At 39.2% G+C, this 6,000-nt stretch overlaps 1 protein-coding gene across 1 annotated transcript in view; it reads right to left on the minus strand.

Annotated features, from left to right (window-relative positions):
- Positions 1 to 3,990, minus strand: part of LOC148036239 (uncharacterized) — a 72,298-nt gene extending 68,308 nt beyond the window's left edge. The window contains exon 1 of the mRNA XM_087679108.1: positions 3,852 to 3,990. The gene's annotated coding sequence lies outside the window, so the exon portion shown is untranslated. The remainder of the gene's footprint in view (positions 1 to 3,851) is intronic.
- Between the last annotated feature and the right edge of the window lie 2,010 nt (positions 3,991 to 6,000).

The raw sequence follows: 6,000 nt of genomic DNA on the forward strand, positions 1-6,000 counted from the left end.
TAATCAACCAATTCGATGCAAACATTTGCTTGAATTGTACCCATGTTGACGGTGCTCTACTTTGCATCAAAAGAGTGGACCACCACTGTAATGCATTCCCTTTCAAGAGAAAGTAGTTGCCTTTCGAATCTTTGAGAACTTCGTGAAGTTCCCCCCTGAATAGGTTGCATCAAACTGCTGAATGAATATCAAAGCTTTCAGCCTATCTTGTACACAGCTAAAGGACTCAAACTTCACTCCTTTTCCACCCTCATCATAGTCTTTTGCTGCCCCTTTGGGTGTCAAGTTGTCATAACACTGGTTGCTGCAAAAAGGGTGCATTTGCTAAATTTACATCAAAACCAACGCCAAACAGAGCATTTGCATAACCAACATTCATTCCTTGAGTCCCATAAGCATTCGGGGGTGCAGATGCAATACCAAACATGCTACTTTGTGCCCCAGGCATCAAGCGAATGCTACCATACATAGGATTTTGCATATTACATTGGGCCTTGCACTCCATGCATTGGTTGCTGCATACCATAAGGATTTGTACCATACATTCCCGTATGCGGTCCTTGTCCAACCATAGCATGAAAAATCGTGCTTCCACCAAAATATCCTGGCTACCCCATCATAGCATGCAAGGCTGGCTGTCCAAAATCCATTGGATTGGCACTTTTGTGATGGCCTTGCATTTGCATTCCTTGCCCCGTAGGTTTCAACTGTTTTTTTTCATTAGCATCTTTGGAAGCTTTAAATGAAGGGTTTGACATTATCTTCGGTGCATCTTATTGTCCCGAAGGTGTAGAAGATTTCTTCTTCTTGCCTTTGTTGTCATTCTTTGGAGCATTCAAAAATCAGGTAAATTGAGGATTCTTTGCCAATTTAGCAAAGAGATTTGCTGTTATCCTCATCCAATTCTTGAACTGGTCATCAAATTCCTCTTCACTTTGCTAGTCATCAGCCTTCTTATGCCCTGAAGGTTGTGCATCTTGCCCAACACCAACATTTTCAACTTGCTGTCCATAATCTGAGCCTTGTCCAAGGTCAAGCATTGCATTTCCTTCATTCCCATGTGAATGTTCATATTGAGAGGCATCATCATTGCTTGAGTCCATCTCATTGTATGAAGACATATTGCTGTAATTTCTGAGCTAAGAGTAAAAATCAGCACTAGCACAAAGCTTTGGCTTACAATCAGGTGCCTCGGGCCCACCAACTCAAGGGATTGAGTGGTATCCCGGCAATGGAACCATGTAACCAACATTCCTTCTGTGGATGGGTGGTAAATCCCTGATTACAACTTAATTACAGCAGCAAACAATTGATCCAAATCTGAAATACAAATTTACCTACTGATCTTGGACAATGCACACCCGATTGGCCCCAAAAGTGGCACCCCTTTTGGTATTTCTTTAGCTTTATTCAAGAATTAGTTGATTTACAATGGGATTCTCCCAATCCCTTTCGGTATTCCAACTCCCCTTGTTGTGATAAATCATCAGCAAGTCTTTAATCCGATTTGGCCCTTGATTTAGGCAATCAATTGGCCTTCACCCGCTTTGATGGAGATGGAAAATGCTCCAAATTCAATTATTTGCTAGTCTCTCCACTTGAATAAGCTAAAAACAGCTTCAACCCTATTGAATCCAAGTCTTGGAGCTTTCAATTTCTGGCATACTTCCCGAGACTGCTACTAAATCCTAATTTCCGCTACAGATTAGGGTTTACAACAGAGAAATCTGAAATTTCTCAGCTTTCAAGAATCCAAATGCTGAGATATTCGGACCAAGACTGTGAAATGGCTGGGAGATAAGAGGGAAAGCTATAAAGAGAGAAAATTCAGAGTTTTGTCACGAAGAATGATTGAAAATCAGTCAAATGCAGCCGTTGCCTGCCACAACAACTTGTAGATGCAAAGAATTGAAGAAAATCAATCATTTACTGCTACTACCCTGTCTCAACAGCCTGTAGATGCTGTCTCCTATTGCTGATTGATTTTCTCTGACCCTTGGCAGCCTCAAAAGATCCTCCAATGGCTGAAATCAGACCAGCAATCTCTCCTCCCGCTCTCTTGTAAGCTGAATTTATAAAAATGCCTCTCCAACCTCTAAAGACGTTTTTCAGTCTTACATGAGCATTTTTTGACAAGTGACAACCTTCCCAAATGGTTTTTTCAACATTTTTTAAAATTAAATATTAATTTTAATCTTTAAATACTGAAAATTAATCTAATAACTATTTTGGTACCCTGAAAAATAATCTGACTGGCCAATAATTAAATTGGCTAAGCAACATCCATTCCCGAGTATCTCTGCGCCATCTTTGACCATCAGATTGACGTTAGGTACCATTAAATGTCACTTCTCTAGTGTCACCACAACTAACACTTATGATCAAATGAATGACATAGACCAACAACTAACACCAGATACCACCAAGTACTTGTGCGACATAACTTATAGCAACTTTTGCCTTTGACATCTCGTAATTTCTTCGAATCCCGTACTCGTAAATTTACTTTAATCCCAATTGCACCTCACATGTGCAATATTTACTTAATCATGTAATTAAAAATTAATCCACATATTGAGTGCGATTTCAAAAATACATGTTCTCATGACAAATAGTGATGGACTGCAGCAGCTGATGATAGTTAGACAATAGATGGTAAATGGCTAATAGCTGAAATCTACACGGTAGACTAAAAAACTTACATAAAAAGATAAGTCAATGGTGAGCAATCCATCTATTTATAGATGTTGAAGGGTGTCCCAAAAAATTAAGGTTTTAGGGAACCATTGAAACTCTCTCAAACCACGCACCAAATTTGTGTTTTTCATTAATTAAGCGTATTTTGGGGCTATTTAAAAATGCTAATCAACTATGAAACGTATTTTAGCTCAACAATGGACGCATACTGTCAACACAATATCTTGGATACATGCTAAATACATCAAAGATCCACTATACACAAAAGTTGCCAATCTTTGAAGAAGTAGAAGAGCTACCTCCTCCTTGAGCATCAAGAAATTTCCTAGACCCATACTCTGTTGAACCTAATTGAGCCCGATTCAAAGTCGACTCTAACTAAAAAGCCTCGAGATAGAGCTGCAACAACTGAGAATGATTTGCCAGGTCATCCTCTTCAATCCACTTAGCATTCCTTAGTAAATAGTTCTCAAACTTCACAATATACCTTCTAGCTTGGGCCATATATACCTTCTAGCTTGGGTATGGCCCACTATCAGCTCACCAATCCTTGAGACATAGAGGTCACTGCCACTTTTGTATCATCGCCTCGTTTTTATGCACCCTTCTCTCATAGAGCATTCCTCAAATTGTGTCATTATGTATGTAGTTCTTCATGAGCTCACCACCAACTCTGATCCTTGAGATGCAGAGGTGAGGGGCCTTTTTGTATCCTAGGTGGACGATTGAGTGTGACAACTTCAACTACAAATATAGCCATTGGCGGCTGCCTTTACACTAATGCTAGCTGGTAGGACAGTTGAACAGGCGCAAGGCTCTAGAAGCTGAAGCAAATTCAAAAGCTAGCACAAGCTCCATTGAAAGCACATGCTATGGGCTGGTTGTGCATGAAGGGCTGGAAGAAGGGAGAGGCTAGCGCAAGCTGAGGTTGCAAGGCAAGGAATGGGCTGGCGCAAGTTCTCACATGCTACAGGTTGAGATAGTTGATGCTGAAGGGAGCCGCATAAGACAGAGATAGAGACACGCACTCAGAGTGAGAGTGAGCGAGTGAATTGATTGGAAGTAAGACAAGTGTCAAACCCCTGCAACCTGCAAGGTTGAAATTTATGTTGTCGCATAGAGAAGCCAGAAAGAGAGAGAGAGAGAGAGAGCACCTGTTTTGATGGAGTAGACGACAGCGAGGAGTTACTTGACGGGAGGCAAGACGATGCTTTTGGGCTTTGGCTTATAGATCGTCCGGAGGCTTTAGCCTCACAAGACGCCAATAGCCCTTGGAAGTTGGACGTTTGGAAAGACTTTTTTCTTTTAAACTATTGTCCGCCCGAGTCTCAAAACCCATGGGTCGGTTTATAAAGGAGGCGTCAACCCATCCACACACATCTAAAACCAATCTGAGTATGAAAATTTCACATAACTCTTTTTGGAACTCGGTTGACACATGCACTCAGGTTTAGGTTTTGGGATTTTCTTTTAATGCAATTTGAGGTGAGTATTGCTAATTCCATTTGCTTTTTTGGGGGTCCTTGCCAAAGAGGGAGGAATTAGGTGTGGAGACACAGAGTTCTAAAACGATAGCCTCATCACTATATTTTATAATCTCTTGTAAATATTTTTTCGTAAATATATAAGTGACTACCTAGTTCTTCTTTAAATCCTCCTTGCAAGTGTCACTTCTTTGTCGATCTACCCAAAAATAGATGATAATATATATCATGAGAAAAAGGTAGGTATACCTTGCCACTTGGGTCAAGAATAGCTATATGGCAGTGTGATCGTGGCTCCTAAGAGACTTGCTTGGGTGGAACTATACACCTTTGGGTAGCCTTATTCCGCAAATGCACCTAAGGAAATACTAGGATACAAGGGGTCATCCTCCCATTCTACACTTATTCCATCTAAAACAGTATAGATATCATACAGCCTTCATCTAACACGTCTAAAGGAGGTTTCATTATTGGATATAGCAATTAAGCTGTATGAGCAACAAAGGTTTCTTCTCTTGCTGCCATCTCTCCCTGTTTGCTTGTCTTACAATCAACAAGCAAGCCAAATGATCAATCTTTATTTCATTATTTTACAATATTTACTATACAGATTTCCCTTGGGAGATAGCACCTCCTCGGTATTGAAGATGGGTTTTTTATGAATGATACTAATTTTGTTGAATTTAATTTAATTTTTAACCATATCTAAGCAAATGAAACATTTGTTTTAAAGTATGAACTAGATGAACAGCACTCATAAGTTTTTGAAGCTAACCAGATGTGGCTAGAAACTTGTCATACATCCTGAGACATTATGTTGATAAAGAGTACCTTGTAAAACATAAAATCGAAAATCGAAAAGTTTATATGTGGTGGCTTTTATATTCAACTAAAAATTTTGGTTTAAAATTAGATTAGTACATTGTAAAAGCACAATAATAACACAAAAAAATACATAAACGTGTTATACAAGCAGTATGTCGAAGAGCTGGCAAGCACAGGTCTCTTCATTGTTTTATAATTATAGGGAAAGGTGTCATTCCCTCATCTTTCAAGAATGTGTGCACTTTTCTATGCTTTTCTTTACTTTCCTTTACTATTGATTATGACAAAAGGGAAGAATGTAGATTCTAAACTTGTGAAAGATTGTACATATCAAGATTGTAGTTGCATTTGCTAAAGTGAATCCTATGATGATGAGATAGAACTAAATGAGCAAAGTAAATGAATTCTAAGTACAAATACAATACCAAATTAGTTACACTAATACACTAAGTAATTGCCACACAATACACAAATGAGAAAGCTACTCTTGGAGTGCCCATGGTCTCTAATCGAGTGCTAAAGCCTTGCAAAATCTACTGCCTAGAAGCTTCACCCTCCCCCCCCCCCCCCCCACCTACAGCACTATTATACTAGACTCATGAGCCTTGTCATTATTTTCGTTGGCAATCTTCCCTAAAATCTTAGTTTATAAAAGAAACCCTTAAGTGAGCCACTTTCAATGTTAAAGACATTAGCGGGGATACCAATAGGAACTTATTTTGGATATGGGCTAGGTAGTAGGACTTGGATGCCATTCTAATCCAAGAACATAAGATGCATATGCATACATAGTGGTAGCACCTTTGTTCACAATGATTATATTTGGTATATGTGTGGAGTAGAAAAAGGTGAACCTGACTATGCAACCTTTATCAAATCTTGTTGGAGCTCCAAAAAAAAAATTGTTCTCAAGATTGTAGGCTATTGATAGTCACCATAAATTCTCAAGATCGTAGGCTATTGATAGTCACCATAAATTGGATGGGTGAAGAGA

The sequence above is a fragment of the Lygodium microphyllum genome, chromosome 5 (genome assembly GCF_053477565.2).
Source record: "Lygodium microphyllum isolate KBCC chromosome 5, Lygodium_microphyllum_v1.1.10, whole genome shotgun sequence".
NCBI lineage: Eukaryota > Viridiplantae > Streptophyta > Polypodiopsida > Schizaeales > Lygodiaceae > Lygodium > Lygodium microphyllum.